This window comes from Thermobia domestica, chromosome 12 (genome assembly GCF_964235325.1).
Source record: "Thermobia domestica chromosome 12, izTheDome1.hap1.1, whole genome shotgun sequence".
Taxonomy (NCBI): domain Eukaryota; kingdom Metazoa; phylum Arthropoda; class Insecta; order Zygentoma; family Lepismatidae; genus Thermobia; species Thermobia domestica.
In genome coordinates this window covers 6,280,885-6,295,432 of record NC_137465.1, presented here as the reverse complement: position 1 = coordinate 6,295,432, position 14,548 = coordinate 6,280,885, and positions in this window count along the sequence as shown.

The following is a 14,548-nucleotide window of genomic DNA, read 5'->3' as shown; positions in this document are numbered from 1 at the left end:
TGGTTTTCCTTTTGCATTTTACCTTACATTGATATATCATACACCCCGCTTCTCATTTCAATACCTTACGCTATATCCAAGATCGCGGCTTTCAAGATGGCCGCCAAGTCAGTGTTATAGCATATCAAATATCTTGATATTCTGGTGCTGCACATCCTTTCCGTTTCCAACATAAACTGGTATCTTGCGATGTTTACCTTATATCATATTGTCGCGTGGTGCGTTATGTTGCGGAGCATATCTCCGGTGTTTCTGGATGGGGGCAGCACCAATTTGGCATTTTTTCTTCTTTTCTATTATGTGTTCTCTGGGCGAAGTTTGAGTCGGATCTGATCGTGTCTTGTTCTGTGCATTGCTTGTTAGAAGACGTGGCGAACGAGCGACCAAAAATCAGCATTTAAAGAACCATAAGACGAATACTAACGATTATTTGAATTAAACGCTAACAATAATAATAACAAAACAGAAAACAACATAACAACAAAACGAAACTTATCGGCAATCTGACAACACTGAACTTTTAGCGTCCATTCAGCTTGAGAGACGACACTGACAAAATTTCATGGATGGGGGTTGATGATAGCGACACACCCTCAGGTCTTATTGGGTGGTGAAATTGGTAGACTTAGGTCAGGCTTCACGACTTCTCGCGATCACTATAGACTCTAGTATAAGAAACGTAATACCATATATTTAATGTTTGATCCCAATTACACGAGGTATTGGAACACGAATCTAACCTGTTTAGGATTGCAACAGGGGAACAGAGTGCTGTGACCATAACACTATGAAGAGTTATAGAACCATAAAGTTGCAAGAACCTGTGTTATGAGGTAAAAAGTAAAACTCGGAAATTTGAAAAACAAATAAAGCATATTACTACTAAATATTTTTCAAAAGCTAACAATTTTTCTTTTGCCAGTTTTCCATAAGTGACAAGAGATAATGAAATGTAACTTACCTCAATAATAGATAATGTTATTCTACACCCAAAAATATGAATCTTAAGAATTTTCAATGTTGCCATCCATAGAAATTACAGTGTACCAGAATTTGATTTACCCAAAAACCTAGGTTATGGCACCGACTAGAAAAATGAGCTCAACGGCAGTTTATAACTTATCATGCTATCTGTGTTCCTTGTTAACTGCTTTTTAAATAATATTTGTATTTATTTTGTAATAAAGAGTACAAAATAAATAATTTTTAATAAACAGTAGAATTAAAATACAAATATTATTTAAAAAGTAATTAACAAGGAACACAGACAGGATGATAAGTCATCAATTGCCGTTGAGTTCATTTTTCTAGTCGCTGCCATATCCTAGATTTTTGGGTAATTCAAATTCTGATCACACTGTAATTTCTATGGATGGCAACACTGAAAATTCTTCCGATTCGTATTTTCCGGTGTAGAATAACATTTTCTATTACAGAGGTAAGTTACATTTCATTATCTCTTTTCACTTACGAAAAACTGGCAAAAGAAAAATTGTTAGCTTTTGAGAAATATTTAGTAGTCTGCCCCCTTAATAAGTTAAATCTACAGGTCTATCCATAAAGAAAAGTGATGTCATACTATACGGACTATTGTCCATATCAAAAGTAGAAAAAGTAAAGGAACAGTTAGAGACTTAAGATAGAGTTGTCATTCGTCCTGAAAATCCGGGACCGTCACGGAATCGAAATCCCGAAAATATTTCTCGAGACTCTTTAATGTCCCGGATTTCAGCGAAGTAAAAAGCAACGTAATATTGTATTTAACTTTTTTCACAGAATTATGCATATATTTATTCTCTTCAACTTCTGAGAATGGAGATTCAAAAGTTAGAAAAAAATACATAAAACATGGACTTAAGTTCACGATTTAACTACTTTTACATTGTAAGGAAGCATTCGTGCGAGTTATTGAGTTGTTAGTTTGTTAAAAGAAATAACAGAAATAAAGTAAAAATTTAACGAAAGTAATCTTTAAAAGTCGCCTCCAGAACATATCGCCAATGAATTAACCGTTCTAAGAAAAAAAGATACAACAGGAATAGACAATACGGGTGAAAGGAAACGTCATACCTTGAATGAGCTAGATTAGACTTTGAAAGTCACGAAACATATCAGATCCTGAGAAATTAAAAGAAAAATTGGGCAAGGGTTAAAGCACTTTATCATTTTTAAATAAAACATGTACTGTTGCTGTAATTTCTGGTAGAATATTTGTTAAGCTAATAAATGTGATTTTCCAGTAGCGAACAGAGCAGTCAGAGAAGAATGCAGTAAATATTGAATGATAATTCATAAAATTTGCATTATAATTCAATTACGTATAATTTACTGCCCCTTTTGCTTAAGTTTGCTTAACTAAGGAGGAGAAGCTTTACTAAAATGACTAAAAATGTGATTATGTAATACTTGAACAACTTTGAGTTGAGTTGATTTAAGTTTAGCGTCCCTTTGAGCAGCGAGGCTATATGAGACGTGGACCTACTGATTAACGTGGAATCCGAACCACATGAGCTCACGCTGGGAATCGAACCCGGGTCTCCCACGCCAAAGGCGCGTATGCTAACCGCTTAGCCACGAGGGAGCATTTCAAAGATTCTAGCAATTTAGTAGGTCCCGCATTTTCATTTTTGAAATATGGCAGCCCTAAAGATGGCATGACATATACATCTTTAATTCCACATAATTTATTTCGAGACTATGGAGATTGAGACAAGTTTGTTGATCGAACCAGACTGAGACTGGGAAGACGATTTTCGACTCAAAACGAGAATAAGACAAACTGCTATTCGTCGATCGAGACGAGACCGAGACTGTATGCAATCTCGTCTTGATACCATCCCAATTTTCGTGGTCATAAATTTGGAGTGGTCTGTGGCACAACAACCGTTTTGTGAAGGAAAACACAAAACACATACGTTTTTCCTCTACTATACTTATGCACAGTTTCATTCGCTTCGATCTACTTCTTCCTGTGCCCTTCATCCCCATTTTCGAATTTAGGGTGGGAGCTTTTGCCCTACGAGAACCGTTTTTCCGCAGAAAAGAAAAAAATCAATATTCGATTATATCATATCTAATATCTACCTGCCAAATTTAATCAAAATTGGCTTCGATCATTAAGTGAATGTTCCTTGTTAATTTAGGTCCTGCCTAAAATATTGGGATAACAAAAAAAAAAAAAAAAAAAAAAAAAATGAAAAAACAGACTGAAAAGAAAAATCACCGATTTCAAAAATGTACTACCAAGGACGAAAATAAAATACTTAAGAAAAAGTATTAACAAACTTCAAGAGAGTACTAAAAGAAGAAAAATGATTTAAAATCAGAAAATAATAGTAAAAAGCACTAGAAATAATAATAATAATAATAATTCATTAAAAAGTAATTCATAATATCAATAAAAAATTTGAAGTCTAGCCAAGCCAATCAAATTAATACCTTATAAAGTTGTCATTACAACTAAATTCTATTTTCCCGTTGCTGAACGGGATGTTAAACTCAAAAATCAAATCAATCAATCAATACAATTTATTTTAAACCTGAACAGCCTGACATCCTAAAAATAATACAAAAAATTGCCATTTTTCATTTGTTTGTTTTCCATAAGTGAAAGGAGATAATGAAATGCAACTTACCACAATCGTAGATAATGTTGTTCTATAACAGAAAACATGAATCTCAAGAGTTTTCAGTGTTGCCATCCATAGTGTTTTTGCTTTAAATAATAATTGCATTTAGTTTGTAATAAACAAAATAGTTTTAACATACAGTTATTAAAGTTAAGTAATAATAATGGTATTTTAAAAGCAGTTCACAGGATTCCAAAACAACATGATACGTAATCAAATGCAGTTGAGTTCATTCCTCTTAGTCGCTGTCTTAACTTCGATTTTAGGGAAGTTGTAATTTTGGCAACACTGTAATTTCTATGGATGGCAACACTGAAAGTTCTTGAGGTTCATATTTTCTGTTGTAGAATAACATTATCTATGATTGTGGTAAGTTGCATTTCATTATATCCTTTCACTTATGAAAAACAAGCAAAAGAAAAAATGGTAAATTTGGTAATTTTTAGTACGGTATGTCAGGCTCTTAACTTGCTTTATGCTTTAATGTAATTTAAAGCGCCCTCGCTGGACCTTGTGTTGTAATGAATTATCTGCTTTCTATCACTTTATTATTAATAATATTATTATCAGTGGCGTAACTACAATGGAGCGAGTGGAACAGTTACTCCAGGGTGCACAGCAAAAGAGCGCAAAGACGAAAAAAATACGAAAAACTGTTCCTTACGCAAAGAACGTTTGAAAACATTTCAAAAGGTACACTATGACTATTAGCAGTTAATTGGCAACAGCCGATACCGGGGGCAGATCCAGGAATTTTTTAGGGGAGGCGCAGGTCTGAAAAATAAACTTGAGACATATTTCGATATTTGGTTGGCTAATTAAAATGTGGACTGTAGTGCTTCTTAATACGTATTTATCTCTGCACTTCTAGAGGCGACATTGAGGAAAGCCATGTTGTTCAACACGAGAGAATTCAGGATTACCATTAAGAAGAAAACTCAGTTTTTATTACCATATTTTTATTATTGTACTATTTCTTATCGTTATTTTTTATCCCATTTTTAATGAACTTAATTCATATTAAGTATGTAGTACAACTTAGGAAAATTATAAATAAAAACTTTAGATTTCTTTGTAAAAATAACTTTGTAGATAGATAGATAGATAGATAGATAGATAGATAGATAGATAACGCAGCAGCTGAAATGCCTGGCGCAGAGAGCGGATATGAGTAAATCAATGATCGATCGATCCAGAAAGCAGTAAAACTAGTTACACCACTGATTATTATTACTATTATTTTTTGCTTTAGCACTTTTATGAAGACTGTAAATACTTGTTTTTATTTTTGGATCAAAAGCTCCAATATATTTCAGGCAAAAATTTTCTTGTACGTCTTATATCTGGAGAAATAGATATAATGTAGCCAAACCAAAGGTATTACTTAACTCACAATCAGTATGGTGTGCTTATTCCGTAAAAACTAAGAAATCTCGATTTAGGGGCCGTTCAAATATTTTGTGGCCCCTGATCCAAAAACTAATTATTTGCCAAGATCGCAATCTTTTGATACATTTTTGATCATTCCTAAAATTCTTGTTTCAATTATAACTAATTTTAATTTATGCGATTTCAAGTCCTTTTGTTACAGTTTTTCAAAGTTTTGCTGTGTAAAACGTTATTGTTGCTAATTAAATTGTTTATTACATATTTGTTTCTATCATTAGTATTTTTACCCATTATTTATGTAACTAGACTCTTTCAAATCTTCCTTCCCCATCAGGATCCTGCAGCCTACAGTCGGACAATTTGTCCATGCCGACCAGATGCCGCGGTCGGATTGCCGGCGCCGGACACCGACGTCTCTCCGCGCGATTTGCGACCACGATGAATATTTGCCTTGCCTATCAGACGGCAAACAGTCGTATAGGCGTAGTAAATGCGCCGTCCCCGTCGTCAAAAAGAGGCCGGCATAAGGAATCGACAGAGGGTCGGAAACAGGCCTTTCCGACTGTTTTGCCGACTCTGACGGTCGGCAACAGTCGGCAAAGAGTCGGCAAAGGCATTTTATTTTACGATTTTCGACCGCTTGCCGCCTCAGCAAAAGGTCGGCAACTTTGAACAAGTAGATCGTCGTGCCGTTGCAGATGGGTGCCGGCTGCTTCCGGCGGCCCGCCACCGTCGACGGCGGCAATCCCTCTTTCTGACCGTGACTTCCTGATGGGATTACTACCATTCCTTAATGTCTTCTTTGGCATTGACGACCTAAAATTCTTTTCTTTTCTGTTTTAACACAACTATTAACGAAATCTAACCTGTTTGCTCTTCTAGTAATGAGAGGGCGGGTGTGATCGTCACTAGATCTATGACTATTCCTGTAGTCAGAGATCAGAGGACATTCTGTTACAACCTGCAGCCAGGCGCGCACCCAGAAATCTTTTCTGGGAGGGGTCCAAGGTACTTTTTTGGGTGGTTCAATACGTCCATGTAATATTGAACTGTCATATTCTGCACCCGAAAAGACGATAAATAATTATTGATTACCTCCACTTGTATTATTTTTATAAGAAAAGAAAGAGTACAAATGAGGCTTAAAATCAAATCTTTAACCTATATCAATCATTTTCCTGTTAAACAAGTATAGTTCTGATTTTTTTTTTTTTTTTTTTTTTTTTTTTTTTTAAGTCTACAAATGTTAGTCGAATTACGAAATTTTGGAGTCCGTGGGTACACCACTGGATGCAGCTGATAAGCGTTTCAAAGGATTAGAAACACAACAACAAAAATCTCGATCTTTGGAAAATCTACCCAGAGGCGTAAATAAGAGCCCCACAGACCTCGCGTTGGGGAAGAGCCCAAGTCATCAGGGGCCCCCAAATTTTGAAGTGGGACGAAAAGAAGGAGCCCCACTCCACACTGTCTGCGGGAAGGCAGCAAGCCTTTAGTTACACCACTGAATTTATCTCTTGAAATTCCTTGAAGAATTCTTGGGAAAGTAGGATTTCGAAGAACAGGGATTGTTTCCTGTCGCCTTTCTTTCTTTGTCGTTCAATGGAGGAACCAGAAGTTAGAACTCCGTAAATCAAACCTCACATCCTGAAGCACGGTTTAAAAGATTACAGATTAAAGTAAGACATTCCTATTTATAAATTACATTCATTATTATTGAAGTTTTTGCTTTATTATTTTTTTAAAATAATTTTCTGAAACGGGTATTTTTCCGAAAGTGGTATAGGCCTACTCTTTCATGGTCTCCAGCTCCAAGAAGTTTATTCTAGTTTAGGCGGAAAATACATCTAGATATATTTTGTGCCAAATATGGCCAGAAAGAAATTAACAGAAAGCGTAAAACAAAGGCTGTGATGGATGCAAAGACCCTGTGGACTGTCCAATGCTGATGAACGGCTAAGAACCCCGCCCATTGCTCAATTGCCCCTGGCTATTAAGAGTGATACATTCAAAGAGGTATTAAAGGGCTGAGTCTGTAGGACATTACATGTCATGTTTCTCACTGTCGACACTATTTTGACGTATTGCCTTAATTCTCGTAAGCGAAACGCGTCGAGGAACGAGGCGGAGATTCCTGACACTAACAGATGCGGGTGGCCGAGCGCCACGGCAGGGTTGGAAGCTCATACACAGCAAAAATATCCTGCACCAACACTATTATTATTATTATTATTATTATTATTATTATTATTATTATTATTATTATTATTATTATTATTATTATTATTATTTACAAATATACTGTATATCAACTTTTTTCTCCTTAGAATAAGGTCTATGCAATTGAATCAAAGTGAAATAATAATAATAATAAAAATATATCAACACAAGTGTTAGACTCTTAACTGTATTCATTTCAGATGGTTCAGCCATATTCGCATAAAGATGAGGTTGACAACTCTAAAATCATTTTTACGTACTGAGAAAAAGAATAGAAATTGTTCCTTCGCTTGTTAAAAGTAATATGTTAAGAAATGTTTTGACGGAATTTCTGGAAACAATGTGGCATATACCCACTTGTTTTGAGTAAGAAGTTTATAAACCAAACCAAAAGTTCCACATCACTAAAACGTCTCTAATCTTAAAGGATTTCGAAATATAGGCATCCCTTTACAGGGCCGTGCCGCGGAAAATCAGCGCCCGGGGCGAGAGTATACGACGGCGCCCCATACATATATTCCAAGCAATTTTTCCTTTTTTCTTCCGAATTTTTCGCCCCTTTACTGCGGCGCCCGGGGCCGTCGCCCCGCTCGCCCCCCCTAGGCACGGCCCTGTCCCTTTATAACAATTGTAACCCATACACGTTTTCTTTCCTTCTTTAAATAAAAATGAGATATTTCAGTTAAATATCCCAAGATTATGCCCTTTAGGCTAAGGGAGACGAGAATTAAGCTAAGTGAATGGGATGATGGAAGAATTGGTGATATGAGAAAGTGGGAGGAAACGGAAGTATCCCGAGAAAACCCAGGGATTTTCTTCCCTTCGAAGGGAAACATTTTTAAAAATGTTGAAATATGTCTTGAATTATTAAAAGCCTAAATACCAATTTGCATGTCTCAAACCTTGAGGGGTTTTGAGGTATGGCATGGCTATTTAATTTTTTGAATTGCAACATTTACCCTTTTTTCCCCGTCTTTTCTCTTCCTTTGTATAGGGGGAATATGAAAAGAAAAGAGAACGCTAAAAACACACTTTTAATTACTAAAATGAAAAATCTAAATACAAAGTTTTGTCTCTTTAACACATAAAAGAATTTTAAGATATGGCGATAAAGGTTAAAACCATAGAAACGAGTGGTTTCTACCATTTTGGTTTTGAGTACAGAGTTAGTGGCGATGAAATCTATTCTTTGGACGCTGAATCTACTGCCGAAAAAGCAAACTTGATATACCGTTTTTGCCAAGGATCTTATAATAGAGGATCTGCCCTTACAACAAAATCTTGAAGCCATACGTCACAGCTTCACCACCCCTACTCTGTCCACTCCGTCCAATAAGATTGCAATATTTTGAGCCAACAATCATGGCGGAAACAAAAGTAGCCAATCAGACGATGGCGAAAACGAGAGTAGCCAATCAGACTAGCCGATACTCGGTTGTTTTTTGGCTTCATTAATTTAATAGGATAAAGATACATATCGGCAGATCCTCTATTTTATAACATCCATGGTTTTTGCTGTATGGAAACTAAAATTGAAAGCGCGAGTATTAGTAAATTTCAACCACTTCCGGTTTTAATAGAATAATTTGGTCAGAGTACTTAGAATTAATAGTAAACATGGTATCTTTTCTTGAGTTTCTAAATAGATTCAAAAAAAATATTTTGAAGCCATGTATTATTGTTTTTCTTCTATAATGATCAACACTGCAACCGGAAATAGTTTATTTCGACCGCTTCCGGTTTGAATAGAGGGCTAACTGAGGAAATTGCTTCTATTCTTGGAAGATTGAATAGATTTGCAAATAACCACTTCTCGATATCTCTTACCGGTTTTGCTTACCTTGAAATCTAAATTAAAAGTAAATTTCAACCATTTGCCATTCGTTAGAATGTTGTGGGTTGTTATAGTATGTTTTTTTGAGACGTTGAATCGATTTTTTAAAAAACGCTTGTCACTAGCCCTACCTATTAGACTCTTCTTGGTTTATTGCAATCATAGTTGAAGCCGGACGTACTAATAAATGCTTAACAATTCCCGTTTAAGTACATTAATACGGGTGAATATGATATATCCAGGGGCGCCCGAAGAAAATTTTCAACGGGGGGCATCTCCATGGTTGTTATATTACGTCTGGTATTTCTGGCACTTAATATGCGTGGTTTGTTATATTACGTATACATTTTCGTGGGCCAGGGGCAGTGACGTAACTAGGGAGGGGGGGCAAATGAGGCTTGTGCCCTGGGTTGGAAGGGCTCAAAATTGGGCAAATATTTGGGGAAGTATTTTGGTTTGGTTGATCAGGGGGGGGGGGCTGAAAGGCGAGTTCTTGCCCCGAGCGACAACTAGTTTAGTTGTGTTGCTGGACAGGGGGAACCCAGGCGTCTCGTGCCCCCTTCGGGCGCCCATGGGTAGGCCCTATATATTAATGGAACGATAAATCGATTCCAAAAAAAAAAAAAAAAACTAATTGCTTCACTTTATTATGGTTTTGTTCTATAAAAGAAAAAGTCTATGGTCGTAAGTCGGAGCCAGGATATGATTCTCTTTTATTATAAAAAAAAACATAAATAAATAAATTGCCATTATTAAGGTTTCATCTCAGCAATACACTTATTTTTCTGTATCATTTTCAGCCTTAGAACGGATCAATGTAATTTGCAGGCATTTGTGATTAAAAGCGTAGAGAAATTTTATATAGGTGTCATAATTACGATATGATTCCCCATCCTGAATGAATGATCTAAAATCCTCTCCTTCCTACATCAGCGGCATCTATCTCACATTTTTGTAATTAAACTCCATAACTTCTTTCTGTACAACTCTTGTCTCTTTTTTTCTTCTTCTTCTCGGAATGGATATGTGTGTGCAGATGAGTATAGAAAACAAAAACAAAACAATAACGACACTTCCTTCCCATCATGCTTTTAAGTTTTAAAACGTCATTTTCTTTGAAGGAGGTACAGGCCACATCAATTATCTGCAAACAAATGAACAATAATGACACCCTTCAGACGTTTTGCGTTGACCTCAAATGACCATCATGAAATGCATAGACGGCCTCCCCCTCCCTCCTGTCACAACTGCAGATCATTAGAGATATACGTAACTGTTGTACGATATAGGGCCACTCAAACGAAAGTATATAACCGAACTGCTTTGCACATTTTCTTCTGAGCTTTTTTATTTTCTTCATCTATGGAAGCTGTTGATATTTGGAGTTCATTTCATTCTTTGGAAATTCAGAAACACCCCTTGAAAGATGTTCGAACTTCAAGAAGATGAGAATGCAGTTTCCATTCGAGAAAACACTCAAAAATAATCAAGTAAAGCAAATCATACATGTATGTGATAATAGGTGATATAGTAATTAGGCCTTATCATGTTTTACCTTTTTTATTTTTATTTTTTTTTTTAAGGAAAACACAAAGTGAAAGCTGGTAGTTATAGTAGTTAGCAAATTACAGTAAATATATCTATAGGATGTTTAAATATAATTGTTTTGTTCCAAAATACATGAAGTATTTTAATAATAATAATAATAATAATAATAATAATAATAATAATAATAATAATAATAATAATATTAATAATAATAATAATAATAAAACTATCGGGGTCAGTTAGTTCAAAAAGTATGATAATCTGTTGACTACCAGAGTGTCTTATTATTATAATATACTAGTGTCAATTACTCCTTTCGCTAGGTCAAAATAAGAAAAAATAATATGTTCTGTTAGTCAGTCACTTTTTATTATCATATTTTCGATCATTTTTATACGTTATCTCTCTTCTCCTCCAAGTTGTAACACTAAATTTAGTTTTAAATGTTATCGGAAGTATCACTGTTCATCTCAGTGACCCTGAAAACTATAGATTCGACTTAGCTCAACTGAGCCGATGATTTGAGCCGGCTAGGTTGGGATGAGCCATAGACTCGGTTCGGTTCGGCTCAGGTGAGCCATCGCCTCGAGCTGGCTCGGTTGGGTGAGCTGTTGACTCGGCTCACTTCTCGAATCAGCTCGCTAGTGAATGAGCTTTGAGCCGAGACGCTCGAGCCGTTGGCAACCCCAAACCCGGGCTGTGCACTTTTGAACATGTTTGCCCGGCGTCCTATAACTTTTAACAATTTTTTGACTCGATCCCGAATACTTGCTCCTCCGGAACTCAAACCCAGAACCTCGTGACCGATGTCCTTGCCTCCTGAAGATTTCTCGACGATAGAGATCGACAGTCAACTACTTTTTAGTATTCAGATACAAACCCCCTATTTTTCATAATTATACTCGGTGTTGTTATAATAATAATAGCAATAATAATACATAATAATAATTATTATTAGGTCTATTATTATTATCATTATTATTATTATTATTATTATTATTATTATTATTATTAGTAGTAGTAGTAGTAGTAGTAGTAACATTAATAATTAAATTGTCTATGTAGAATACTTGAAGAGAGCACTTGGAACTACACACAGGATTTAGCTCGAATTGGCTCGTTTCGGCTCGACTCAACTCGAAACTCGTCCCAAATTCGAGTTGAGTTGGAAGAAATTTTTCGAGTCGAGCTCAAAGATGTTTGTTTTGAGTCGAGTCGAGATTCAAAGAAAACTTGCTCGAACTCGCTCGCGCCCATCCCTATGTATATATATATATCTTGATATTACAAATTTCTTACATATCTTCACTATTTTGTTTAATATTTATGTAGCTTTATTTTAAAAAAGTATGTCACTCCCGAGGGACGTATGCAGAGAGTGGGTCTTTGGGGTCCGGACTCCCTCCCCGAAATTCCGACTTTTTTTGTAAATTTAGATGTAATTTTAGAGATGATTTTATAAATGTTAATTTAATTCATTCTCACATTGAATTTGGACCACCGAAAAGCTTTCAAGTCCCCGAAGTAAATTCTTGCATACTTAGCTGTCATTCACCTTTAGGTATAAATGATTTCTATTCATACTAACAACTACACTGACAACACGTATTTTATTACTGAAGTTTAATTTTTTGGTGCTAGTTTTGGGGGCAGACAGTTTCTTTTGAACAATATTGTATATATTTGAAAATCAATAGAGGAATCTGTGCCCTACAGGTTGTTACAAGAAAAGGCTGTCTTATTTCGAAAAGGTGTCGTGAAATTGGTATGTCGTAACGGAAAGTGTATCTGTTTCCATTGGAAGACTTGTTTCGTCTTGTCTCGTGGGCCGTGCTATGTGTCCTATTCATATCCTACCAAGGGCGCCCGTGTTGTGGTTTCCAACAGGGGGGGGGGCAAGTACAAGCGCCGTTTCAAATATAGTTTCAAATTTTGCTGCAACTAATGTAAAAGTCTATTGGGTTTTCGATATTCCCAAGCACAATTTCCTCTTAGGGGGAGCAAGCGCCCCACCTTGCCCTTCGTGATGAGCGCCGTTGTATCCTACGTTATTTGATTAAATATATAATTGTAATTTATCCATCTATGTATGCCCTATTTAATTGAGTTGATTCTTCTAAGATTTTCGCGAAATTTATGGTTTTAGTCCCATACATTTCTAACCAACTATGGTTTGTTATGGAACATACGTGAAAAATATGCAAAAAGAGAATACGTACACACTTTTTACTTGACTTTTGAATAAAGTCGTGTGACTAAAATTGAAGTCAAAAGACATAAGACTCAATCATTTATTGATGTCCCGAGCATAACACTGAGAAAAATCTGTTATCCGGACAGCGGTATATTCTACAATCAGTGGAGCATACGATACCCATATGCTACATACTCTTCCGTCTTTGATGTTATATCATGCCGTTGCAGGATGTCTGACATATAACAGTCTTCCGTATATTACATACATATAGGTACGTTTGTTACATACGTCAGTCATATGTTACATACGTCCATCTGTATGTGAGATCCTGATCGCCTATATTTCTATAGGCTACAGTTCTTTCGTTTGTACGAAAAGTACGTTTATTCGGAACACTTATACGGAAAGTACGTATAAAGTATACTTTTTCAGTTATACGTTTGTTGTACGTTAAGTCCAAAAACAACAGGATTAACACATGTAACCTACGTTTTTACGTATACCACATATGCTTTTTTTTCTCAGTGCATTCGTAGACTTTACTACAATTTCTAGAAAGTTTCATAACAAATGTAATACATATCAGGCACGTACGCAAAATTTAGGGAGGGTTCTAACTTTTCGGGGGTGTCAAAATTCAATATTAGAATAATTTATAGTAAAATTTGTAAAGCTACTCCTAAAATTAAGTTAAATTTACACAAAAGTCGCAATTTCGAGGGGTCCGGTCCTACACAAAAGTCGCAATTTCGAGGGGTCCGGTCCAGACTCCCAGGACCAATGAAATTATTTTGGAATACCTTCCATAAAACAACGAGATGGTCTGCTATAGGTCTCTTGATGTGAAACAAGGGTGTTTCTCATTCTGAAACAGGAACCCTTAATTTCAGCAAAGAGATCCAGCAGAAATAAATTTAAAACTAACAGGAGCTTTGACTGAGTGTATTATTATTATTATTATTATTATTATTATTATTATTATTATTATTATTATTATTATTATTATTATTATTATTATTATTATTATTATTAGTGTTGCCACGAGACGAGACATTTCTCGTGTCTCGTCTCGTCTCGTCTCGTTTACGAGACGAGACACGAGACGGGACAGAACCCTTTTAGACGAGACACGAGACGAGACAGACTACTTGTCCCGTCTCGAAAACGAGACGAGACACGAGACGAGACGGGACGTCTCGTGAAATATCTCGTCTCGTCTCGTGTCTCGAAAATGAAAACGCTTGAGGGAATGGCCAAGATTGAAATTGCCAGTGATCATATAGATTGCAAAAGGAAAATCCCCTTTGTGAGAAAACATGTTGAAAAGCCTTCATAGAAAAGTGTCCTCTGTCTATTGAATGAAACAATCTTGATACATGAGCTTCCAGGAATATTATTCTTAATGTCTTGTCCCCAATTCCCCTTGCTGTAAACTGAGGAATTCTCTTTTTTTTATTTCTGGCTGGAATGATGACAAACAAAATCACAGACAGTTAAGATTTTTACAAGGTCAAGAAACCGAACTACCACCACCATCTATTCAATTTGAAAACTGGGTAAGGTCTACACTCATTACAGGCTGTAGTTGAAAGTTCTGGCTGAGATGGTGGAAGATAACAGAACAGACCACATTTGTCTTTATTCTCTGGTGGCGGTATTCTTTTTGCTATATGAACCGAAAACGGCAATTGAAGTATGTCATCTTGCAACTAAAATTTTGTCTTCTCTCTC